Source organism: Trichosurus vulpecula, chromosome 7, assembly GCF_011100635.1.
Source record: "Trichosurus vulpecula isolate mTriVul1 chromosome 7, mTriVul1.pri, whole genome shotgun sequence".
NCBI classification, from domain to species: Eukaryota; Metazoa; Chordata; class Mammalia; order Diprotodontia; family Phalangeridae; genus Trichosurus; species Trichosurus vulpecula.
Genome location: NC_050579.1, coordinates 165,854,880 through 165,866,982, shown reverse-complemented (window position 1 = coordinate 165,866,982; position 12,103 = coordinate 165,854,880). Strand labels below are relative to the sequence as shown.

At 38.2% G+C, this 12,103-nt stretch overlaps 2 pseudogenes; one reads left to right on the top strand and one right to left on the bottom strand.

The window, feature by feature from the left end:
* The first annotated feature begins 388 nt into the window (after positions 1-388).
* LOC118858362 lies at positions 389-1,623 on the top strand (annotated as a pseudogene).
* Positions 1,624-2,791: 1,168 nt separating this feature from the next.
* Positions 2,792-3,587, bottom strand: LOC118857704 (annotated as a pseudogene).
* Between the last annotated feature and the right edge of the window lie 8,516 nt (positions 3,588-12,103).

Below are 12,103 nucleotides of genomic sequence, written 5' to 3'. Positions count from 1 at the left end.
TGGCTCCTCCCATTAGTTCTTATTCTTCTTTACATTACGACTAATGTGAAAACATGTTTAATATGAATTTGTAAGTAGAGCCTACATCAGAGGGAGGGGGAAGAAGAGGCAAGGGGAGAAAATTTAAAAGTGAAAATCATATGGAAGTGAATTTTGAAAGGAAATTAATTATATTGTAAGAACAAAAAGAAAAGGGGGCAAGGAACCCAAAAAAAGAGGACAGACTAACATTGAAGCATCTCAGTAAATTTTTAGGTTGGGGAAAGGATGACAGCTGAGCTATTACAGGGCTGATGGCCAGGGAAAGAACTGAGGGGAAAGGGATTAAAGGTCAACTTATGATTGAAGAGGTTAGGAGGCACAGCCCTGAGCCAAAGCCTCTGCAGCCATGGAGCTGAGAGTTGGGAACAAGTACCAGCTGGGATGAAAATTGATAGTGGTTTCTTTGGAGACATCTATCTCCATACTGACATTGCTGCAGAAGTAGTTGTCATCAAACTTGCACTTATCAAAACCAAAAACCCTCAGCTCCATATTGAGAGTAAAATCTATAAAATGATGCAGGGAGGGGTGGGCATTTCTACAATTAAATTGTGTGGGGAAGAAGGGGGACTACAATGTCATAGTAATGGAGCTTTTGGGACCAAGCCTTGAAGATCTCTTCAATTTTTGCTCAAACAAATTCAGTTTGAAAACTGTTCTGCTACTTGTTGACCAGATGATTAGTCAGATTGAATACATTTATTCAAACAACTTCATCAACCATGATGTGAAGGTGGATAATTTTCTTATGGGACTGGAAAAAAAATGTAACCTCATCTATATCATTGACTTTGGGTTGTCCAAGAAGTATCAGGATGCTAAGACCCAGCAGTACATACTGTGTGTATAAAAACCTCACAGGAACTGCTCCTTATGCCTCCATCAATACTCCTTTTGGAATTGAACAATCTCAAAGGAACTACTTGGAGTCCCTGAGCTATGTGTTAATGTACTTTAATTTGGGATCCCTACCCTGACAAGGGCTGAAGACTTCTACAAAGAGACACAAGTATGAAAGAATTAGTGAAAAAGATAACGTCCTTTCCCATTGAAGTGTTATTTAAAGGCTAACCTTCTGAATTTGCCACATATTTGAATTTCTGTGTTTTGCTGATTTGATGACAAACCTGACAATTCCTACCCGAGACAGCTCTTAAACAATGTCTTCCATGGCCAAGGTTTTTCCTATGACTATATGTTTGACTAGAACATCTTCAAATTTGGTGAAAGTTGGGCAGCTGATAATGCCTAAAGGAAGCATCCCGATTGAGAGAAGCAATTGAGACCCTCCTGAAATCCAACTGTTCTGGTCTCTCTTCTACTGCATCAAGCCTCCTCGGGGAACACAAGATGTAGCTTCTTCCTCTCCCCTCACCCCTACTTCATATACTGCTAATGCCTCTCCTCGGCCAGTCTGGAATGTAAAGAAAGTGGAAAGTGAGAATGAGACTGCATGATGGTGCCCCAGTCAATATCTCTTCATCTGATTTAACAGGCTGACAAAATACCTCTTGTATGTCAACCTCTCAGGTTCTGGGTCAGGTGACTTCCAGTAGTCTTTAGTCTGTTATGCACCAATGAAAAATCTCTTTTTTTCCATTTGGGGCAGACAACGCATGGCTGATCTACTATGTTACCTATCAATGACTTTATTAGTGAGACATCCCCCGGTCTAGAAGAAAAAAAAGTTAATACCAGGATCTTGCCAGGCTTTTTTGCCCAGCAATGCTCATGTGAGAGACAAACAATCAAAAAAATACCCTAAAACGAACAAACTCCAAGTGTTGCCATCTCCAGGGGCTGCAATGGGATGGAACCTCAACAAGTAGTGAGTTATAAAGGGGCTGGTAAGAAAAAAAATAGAGTATAAAGAGAGAGACAATTTGCAAAGAGAATGGAACTCCATTTGAGAGTCTTCAGTTTTCTCTCCACTGGTGGTAAATTTTTGCTACCCCTCATTATTATTCTACTGTAACTATAAATCTTTTACTTCATTTAAGATTGTTTTTATCATTTTGCTTAAAGTTTTTGGCTAAAATTTATGTAGAATTCTGATTTGTATTGTCATGTTGTCTTTTTTTTTTTTGGTCTGACTTAAAGATGTTGACTTTGAAGAAAAGACACTGGTTTGGAATTTCAGGCAGGGAGTGTGTGTGAGTTAAAATGATTGTTTTTTTTAAAGGAACCACATGTCTTGGAAGGTTAGAAGATAGATGGATGAAGGAATGAAAAAAAAAGATGAAAACAAATTGCCTATGAAGTAGTCATTCTGGAGAATGCAATAGAATCAGTAGGGAGCTGTGGTGACAGTTGGTGTTCTCTTAGTTCCTAATAACTCATTTTGGGTTTCAATTCACTGTCAACATTTTTGTTCCACATTTCCCTGCATAAATATCATTGGTATTGATAGGAAAAAAATATTGAAGCTAAATAGTTAATTCTCTTTTCTCCCCAAATTATCATCTTATTCATCCTAAATTAGCAGTCTTATGTTACTTCTTTTTTACACTGAAAATGGATTTTTACTGATAAATTACAACTCAGACACAGGGCTGGTAATGGGACAAGAGCTGTATTGTTTGTGGGCTTGCATTATGTTGATGGTCTACTCAGGGGCTGGGGCTCCTGGCCCAAACCAGGTGTTGCCAAGAGGCTCTCAGCCTTCTTACTTGTGGTCTGGGAGAGCAGTACGACTTTTTGTTGCAGGGGAAGCAGTAGGGTGACTCGTTTAAACACAGAGTTGCTATTGCTACTGCTGCTGCTTCTTGGTGGTGGCATTGTTGGGCAGGTCCCTGGCTTTCTCAGTAGCTGCCAGAGCAGTTTCCTTCACCTTCCCAACTGCTTCCTTAGCTGTTTCAACAAGTATGTTAGAAGGAGCTTCACCTTGCAGCTTGGCCAAGATACACTCAAAGCCTTTGATGGTCTTGGTCACATTACTTTTGAATCTAGCTAGGTCTAACTCATTAACAGCTCCGGAGACCCTGAACAAACTGGAGGAAACCCAGGCGTCACGTCGGATTTCAGTCCAGCCACTGTTTTCAGGGTTCACACAGTAAATACATTTTTCTTCCACCACCATCATCTGGGCATGGTTTATGTTCCAGGTAGAAGTGATGTTCCAAGTGGAAGTGGTCATGGTCTGCTTCTGTGGGTTCATAATAGAGGCCTCGGGGATGTACACCAAGTGAGCTACATTAGCGGGGAAAAAAGCCTTCCGCCCAGCGGGGCATCCTGTTGGTCTTCGTTAGAAGCCGCCTGGACAGCAGCTTTTGATCAGGAGTCACCTCCAGGTGCACGACGTCCTCCGTCAGCACATGCTTGCTGTAGGGTTTGCGGTAACGCAGCTACTTTACTTGCACGCTCTGCCCCGGGAAATAGTTCACCATGGTCCCGGCCGGGGTCGGATTCGTCTTAGTGTCAGGAGGCGCACAGCGTCGGCGAGTAGGGAAGGGGTGGGTCGCGGGGCTCCAGCTTTCAGTCACCGTTCCAAACCCGCCGCCGCCGACATGAAGGGCTGTCCGTCTTATGTTTCCTATACAAAACATTTTGACTACAAATAGATCAGAGGTCACATTGCTCCTTAATAATTGAATCATTTTTTTTTGTTAGTCACCATAAACTTTATTGTCAGCCTCAAATTTTCCCGTTTACTCTATCTTAAAATTCTTATAAGGTCACTCCGCTATTTATCTTTAGATACCTCCTCTACTTTCTAGAAGTTACACTGAGGAATGACTTCTCTTTGCAGATATAAAATTCTCTTTAGTAGCACCCCTACACACCCCATTTTCCAGGTGTAGATTCATTGATATTTGTGCCATCAAAATGTTATTTTTTAAAGTAGCTCATAACTTTTGAGACTACTTTCACTGCACAGTCTCAAGTAATGATATCTAATCCATCTTTTCTCTGATTTTTTTTTTAAATACACTCTGAATATGTATGCCAGAGCACTTTCTTCCCTAGCTGTCATGAATTCTCAGATATTCTATTCAGTTCTACTTTGTCAACCACTTAGTCCCTTTTGGTCAGAATTGGATACCCATTGGGAATCGCCTTTTATGTTTTGTCTACCTTTTCAGAAAGTGAAATTACCGTATCCCTTCTTCTATCCTTCCCAAAGATCTCTCTCTCTTCTCTCCCTCTCTCTCTGTACACACACACACACACACACACACAACACACACACACGATAGATACTTCCAGCAGATATTTGAAAAGTTGAACCGTTTCTATCAATACTATAATTTTTCTTCAAACTTTGTGAAATAATTCCCGATCTCATCATTCATTTTCTACAACTTGCTAGATGAACTATAATAAACTCCCAACAGAATATCACTTCTATTTCTTTGTTTTTTGAGTGTCACAATTTGTTTTTCTTTCACCCCACATCTCCCCCGCTCCAGTTATGAATTTCCACACAAGAGCACATATTCTTCTTTCTAGTGAAGCTTAATCATTCCTTTTATCTAAAATTGTTTCTTTCGAAAAAGGTTCGGTCATTCTATTGTGATATTTTACTTATGGATCACTCCCTCACCATATCTCATTATGCTTATAAATATTTTTATTTTTATATGAAGAAGCAAAGTTACTTGGTTTTTGCACATAAATTGTGAGTATGTATATGTATATTTGTAGCCGTGATTATTATTAGTGACTTTTTTCTGTAATATTTTCTCCTTTGAATCAATTGGGCACCTCCACTACTAATCTTCTTCAAATTAAAATGTACATATGTGTGTGTGTCCACCTTACCTTCTTCCAAGAGCTACATTAAAAAAGACCTTGTTACAATTTATCAGGCAATAAAAACATGCCCTTATTGACATATGTGTATCTATATTCAGGTGTTTAATAGAAATGCACGTACACACATGAATATACACATATGCAAACAAACATATGCATATTACCTAAATACATGTACACATGTATATATGTGTGTATGTCTCCAGTTTCAGCAGTCTGATTTCATCACTTTCCTATCAGGAGATGGTTATCATTATTATGTTTCATTATGAGGCTTGTGGAATATGGATTAGTCATTGTAGTGATAAGAAGTCTTTAATCTTTTCAATGTTTTTCAACAATATTGTTGCTATTGTGTAAATTTCCCTAGATCTGCTCATTTCACTCTGCATTGGTTAACGTAAGCCATCTCCTTCATCATTTCTTTCAGTGCAGTCATATTCCCCCACAATCATGTGTATACAAAGTTGTAAGACTATCATAAACTGGTACTACATGTCTAGTAAAAATTATTTTCGCATATGTTTGCTGGAAATTGATGTGGAAGTCTATATACGTGTATGCATGCATTTATATATTTATATATACCTATACATGTGTACATTTTATGAGTATATATGTGTATGTTTGTGTATATGTAGAATGATATTAAATATATAATTTCTGCAGTGAACGATAAATATATATATTATATATCAAATCTTATGTAAGTTATATATGTATATAATTTATAAAATAGTAAAATATAGAAATGTGTATATAAGACATACACACACATACACACATATATACATATACACATACATATATAGACACTAATGTCTATAATTAATTTCTGTAATATATATACATTATGTATATACATTACAGAAATTATTGAATTTAGTTAATAGAGTTACCTTCTACTCTCAAGATATCCATTATTATTTTCTGGATTGATAGGAGAATGCTCATTTACTGACACAATGTTTTTCTATATTTTGAAAATAAAATGATTTTATTTCTTTTTATTGAGAGAATAAAGTAATTCAGTGATTTTATGAATTGAGAGTAAAGGTAGAGGAAGATTATATATGTTGTCTAGTATATTGCATTCTACCACATTATTTTCAATCATTGATGATCTTTTGTGAAAATTGGTGTAAGAATACATCGACGGGTTTTCGAGTGGAAAAGAAGTTTATCGATCTTCCAATCCAAAGCCATCATTTTACAGAGAAAGAAACTGAGATGAGAGAAGTGATATAGACTGCACAATATCACACAGGGAGTACATAGTGTATCTACCATTACCTGTACATCTTGCATCTTCAAATCCAAAGGTATTCCCACTGTAACATTCTCTAGACATATTGTGCTTGAAAAATAAATCTGTCCCTGGCAGAACCGCTAAAATTCTCTCAATGTGTAGCAATTGATTACCAGACTGTTTTCAATAAATCTCAAGAAAACTGTTCTATTTTGCCCTTTGTAGTGAGGATGCTTTACAGAATCCTGGAGCCAGAAAGGAGAATTGCTTTCTCCAGCTTGTTCTCCAGTTATTCACAAGTGTGATGACAGGCAGCAGTTTATTCACTTTACCAGATAATTCACTGTAGTTTTATGAGTCCCCTTAGTGCTTTGAAACTATGGTGCAAGTTAAACATGTGAACATAAGGATACAGTTTATATGTACCTTTTTAGGTATGGATATCTTCAGGAATAGATGTAAGAAAAGAAGAAATAAAAATTAAATATTTTGCAATGCTAAATGTTCTATTAAATGTAATTCTCAGGTCATCAGTAATAATAACAATGATATTGAGATAGGTTTTTAGCAATTTTGGGTTTTCTTCCTGTCTCTGTGACATAGCTATGTGATCAGGAGTTATTCACTTAATCTGCTTTGGCTTCAGTTTCCTCATGTGTAATCTTATATAGATGCAGTCGATTTTCTTTAGCTCCCTGTGTTAAAACGAATATCTACCACAGTAGATCTACCTTGCCCTGTGAGATGGGCTCTTTGTATTCTTTATAAGACATTAACACTTTCCTCAAGGTTTAATTGGTTCAGTAAAATAAGGCTTGGAGCATTGATGTAACTTCCTGATTCCGTGAGTTTAAAAAGTCCACAGAGAAATCTGAGGGCCTTAAGACTTTGGACCAGCAGAGCCAAGATGGGTCAAACAGTGACTTGCTTGTGCTCTCCATCAAACCCCTCCAAATACTTGTAAAAATAACTGTAAACAAATTCTAGAGCTATAGAACCCCCAAATGACAGAATGAAACAAATCTCCAGCCCAAGACTACCTGGAAGACTGACAGGAAAAGTCTACCACACCAGCCTGGGAGCAGAGTGCAGTCCAACATGGGCTGCACTGACACAGACCAGGCCAGAGCAGGCTTCAGGGCACTGAATCAACTCCCATCTTCCCTGCCCACCCACACTCCCTAAGAAGGCAAGCAATTCAACATAGGCCACATGTGTATCATTATGAAAAACCTTTCCACACTACTCATGTTGTGAAAGACTAACTATATTTTTCTCCTTCCTATCCTATCCCCCTTTATCCAATTTTCTCCCTTGATCCTGTCCCTTTTTAAAAGTGTTTGCTTTTGGTGAAATCAACAAGTTTAGCAATCTACTCTTTGATAAACCCAAAGAAGCCAGTTTCTGGGCTAATAATTCACTATTTCACAAAAACTGTTGGGAAAATTGGAAAATGGTAGGGCAAAAAATGGGCATAGACCAATATCTTACACCATATACCAAAATAAAGTCAAAGTGGGTTCATGATTTAGGAGTAAAAGTTGATACTCTAAGTAATTTGGGAAAGCAAGGAATAGTTTACTTATCAGATTTGTGGAAAAGTAAAGAATTCATGACCCAACAAGAGATAGAGAGCATTACAAAATGCAAAATGGATAATTTTGATTATGTCAAATTGAAATGTTTTTGTACAAAAAAAGCCAATGCAACAAGAATTAGGAGGGAAGCAGAAAATTGGGAGAAAATCTTTGAAACTAGTATCTCTGATAAAGGCCTCATCTCTAAAATATACAGGGAGCTAAGCCAAATATATGGGAATACAAGCCATTCCCCAATTGAGAAATGGTCAAAGGATATGAACAGGCAGTTTTCAGAGGAAGAAATTAAAGCTATCTACAGGCATATGGAAAAATGCTCTGGATCGCTGCTGATTAGAGAAATGCAAATCAAAACAACTCTTAGATACCACATCTCTCCTGTCAGATTGGCTAAAATAACAAATCAGGAGAATGATAAATGCTGGAAAGGATGTGGGGAAATTGGAACATTGTTGCATTGCTGGTGGAGTTGTGAGCTGATCCAGTCATTTTGGAGGGCGGTGTGGAACTATGCCCAAAGGGCTATAGAAATGTTCATACCCTTTGACCCAGTAATACCACTTCTAGGGTTGTATCCCAAAGAAATCACGCAAGCGGGAAAAGGACCCATATGTACAAGAATATTTATAGCAGCTCTCTTTGTGGTAGCCAAGAATTGGAAAGCAAAGGGATGCCCATCAATTGGGGAATGGCTGAACAAGCTGTGGTATATGAAGGTGATGGAATACTATTGTGCCATAAGAAATGGGGATGATGCAGACTACATAACAACCTGGAAAAACCTACACGACATAATGATGAGTGAGCGGAGCAGAGCCAGGAGAACATTGTGCACAGCCACAGATATGTGGATTCCGTGAGGACCAACCCTGACATACTGCGGTTTTCTCAGCAACCTAAAGGGCAAGGACAACTCCACGGGACTCACGATGGAGAATGCTATCTTCATTCAGAGAAAGAACTGCGAAGTTTGAATACAGACTGAGGCACACTACATGCTCGCCTTTTCTGCTTCTCTTTTGTTTTTGTTTTTGGGTTTTGTTTTTTTTTTGGTTCTGTTTCTTCTTTCTCATGATTCATTCCATTGGTCAAAATTCTTCTCCACGACCTGACTAGAGCATAAATTAATTCAATGCGAAGTTATACATGACAGTTATATGGGACTTCATGCCGTCTTGGGGAGGGAGGGGGGAGGGAGGGGAGAAAAACTGGAACTCAAAACTATGTAGAACCGTGTGTGGTAAACTAAAAATAAATAAAGAAATTTATTTAATTAAAAAGAAAAAAAAAGTGTTTGCTTTTGATTACCACCTCCCCCTACCTGCCCTCCCTTCTATCATCCCCCCTTTTATCTCCTTCCTCCTTCTTTTCTGAGGGGCAAGATACCCAATGGAGTGTGTATATTGTTCCCTCCTCAGGTCAAATCCAATGGGAGCAAAAATCCGCTCTTTCCCCCTCACCGGCCTCCTCTTCCCTCCCAGCAGAACTGATTTTTCTTGCCACTTTTATGTGAGATAATCTATCCCTTTCTACCTCTCCCTTTCTCCATCTCTCAATATATTCCTCTCTCATCCCTTAATTTGATTCTATTTTTTATATAACATCCCTTCATATTCAACTCACCCTGTGCCCTTTGTCTCTATATCTATATCTATATCTATATATCTATATCTATATATCTATATCTATCTATCTATCTCTATCTATCTATCTCTCTATCTATCTATCTATCTATCTATCTATCTATATATATATGTATATATATTACCTACAGCTACCATAATACTGAGGTCTCATGAATTATACACATCATCATTCCATGTAGGAATGTAAACAAAACAGTTCAACTTTAGTAAGTCCCTTATGATTTCTCTTTCTTGTTTACCTTTTCATGCTTCTCTTGATTCTTGTGTTTGAAAGTCAAATTTTCTATTCAGCTCTGCTCTTTCACTGAGAAAGCTTGAAAGTCCTCTATTTTCTTGAAAATCCATATTTTGCCTTGGAGCATGATATTCAGTTTTGCTGGGTAGGTGATTCTTGGTTTTAATCCTAGCTCCTTTGGCTTCCGGAATATCATATTCCAAGCCCTTCGATCCCTTAATGTAGAAGCTGCTAGATCTGGGGTTATTCTGATTATGCTTCCACAATACTCAAATTCTTTCTTCTGTCTGCTCGCAGTGTTTTCTCTTTGATCTGGGAGCTCTGGAATTTGGCAACAATATTCCTAAGAATTTTCTTTTTGGGATCTTTTTCAGGAGGTGATCAATGGATTCTCTCAATTTCTATTTTACCCTCTGGCTCTAGAATATCAGGGCAGTTCTCCTTGATAATTTCTTGAAAGAAGATAACTAGGCTCTTTTTTTTGCTCATGTCTTTCAGGTAGTCCAATAATCTTTTCAATTATCTCTCCTGGATCTATTTTCCAGGTTAGTGGTTTTTCAAATGTGATATTTCACATTGTCTTCCACTTTTTCATTTGTTTGGTTCTGTTTTATAATATCTTGATTTCTCATCAAGTCACTAGCTTCCACTTGCTCCAATCTAATTTTTAAGGTAGCATTTTCTTCAGGGGTCTTTTGGACCTCCTTTTCCATTTGGCTAATTCTTCCTTTCAAGGCATTCTTCTCCTCATTGGCTTTTTGGAGCTCTTTTGATGTTTCAGTTAGTCTATTTTTAAGGTGTTTTCTTCAATATTTTTGGGTCTCCTTTAGCAAGTCATTGACTTATTTTTCATGGTTTTCTCACATCTTTCTCATTTCTCTTCCCAAATTTTTCCTCTACTTCTCTAACTTGCTTTTCCAAATCCTTTTTGAGCTCTTCCATGGCCTGAGACCAGTTGATGTTTTTCTTGGAGGCTTTTGATTTAGGCTCTTTTACTTTGTTGACTTCTTGTGGATGTATGTGTTGGTCTTTTTTGTCACCAAAGAAAGATTCCAATGTCTGAGTCTGAAACTGAGTCCATTTTCACTGCCTGGCCATGTTCCCAGCCAACTACTTGACCCTTGAGGGTATGACTGCTTGTAGAGTAGAGAGTACTTTGTCCTAGGCCTAAGGGGCTGTGCTGCTGCTTTTAGAGCTACTTCTACAGAGCAAGCTCTGCCACGCCAGCACTCCTTCTACCCTAAGAACCACCAACCAGTATTGCAGTCTAGATCCAGTCAGGGCAAAGCAGGCTTTGTACTCCCCTTCTAATCTACCACGTAATTCCTCCCATCAGGTGGTCCTGGGACTGAAAGAATCTGCAGCTGTAGCTCTGTTAGCAGCCTCAGAGCTGCATCACCTCTCCCACCCCCAGGGCAGTTGCCAACCATGGACTCTTTTCACTCTGTCACATCAACTTTTCCCACTAACCTGCTCTGTTGTCTTTGGTGTTTGTAGGTTGAGAAGTCTGCTAACTGCCACAGCTCAAATATTCAGGTCCCTACAGCCTGTTCTGCCTAGCTCCTGGTCTGGTTGGTCCTGGTGCCACCCTTGCCGGGCTCTGCTCTGCTCCACTCCCAGCTCCATGCTATTGACCCTTGCCAGCGACCATCCACGTTGTCCTGGGCTAGAGCCCTGCTTCCATCTGCTCTTTCGTGGGTTCTGCAGCTCTAGAATTTGCTCAGAGCCATTTTTGTAGGTGTTTGTAGGGACCTGCAGGAGAGCTTAAGCAAGTCCTTGCATTCCAGCTGCCATTTTGGCTCTCCCCCCCTTGTAGATTTTTTAAAGTGTTTTATGGCCCCAGGGGAATTATTAGATCTTTGCTTTGACTGTCTTGCTGGCAGCTCTATCTATCTATCTATCTATCTATCTATCTACCTATCTATCTGTTTATATACATATACATGTATATGTTGTCATATGTGTGTGTATATATATGTATATGTGTATATATATACACAAACATTTTGTAATTATATATAGTTAGCTACAATCTGTCTAGATAGATAAATAAATTGATGTGTGCATATAGATAGAGGAATATAAATATATTTAATCTTCTTTAACTTATTTTGACCACCTTAGGAACTTCTCATAGTGGGTAGAGGGCAGGCTTTATTAAAATGACCATTTGTTTTAATCTTTGGGAATTCAGTGACCAATTGCCCTAGAAGTGGACAATTGATTACTCTATCTAGCAATAAAAATTGCTATTTATGCATGCTTTCTCATCCTAATGTGTTCCTTTTTCCATGCCCTCCTATAAATATTCTATTGATCATGCAATTAATATACTCAGGATCATACTCGAGATGTCTTTATATTATATAGATACCAAGAGAATAAGCCTATTAGCTATCCATGACTCCCCAAAGACTACAACATGACTAATTCACTTCTTTAGGGCATAATTATTTTTGATGACCACATTTACCAGCTTCTGTATAATTTATTTAGTATATTGCAGCTTTATCAGATTCACCAGATGAATCTTTTTTGTCCTTTGGTTAAACTACAAATTTAAATCATCATACACAAT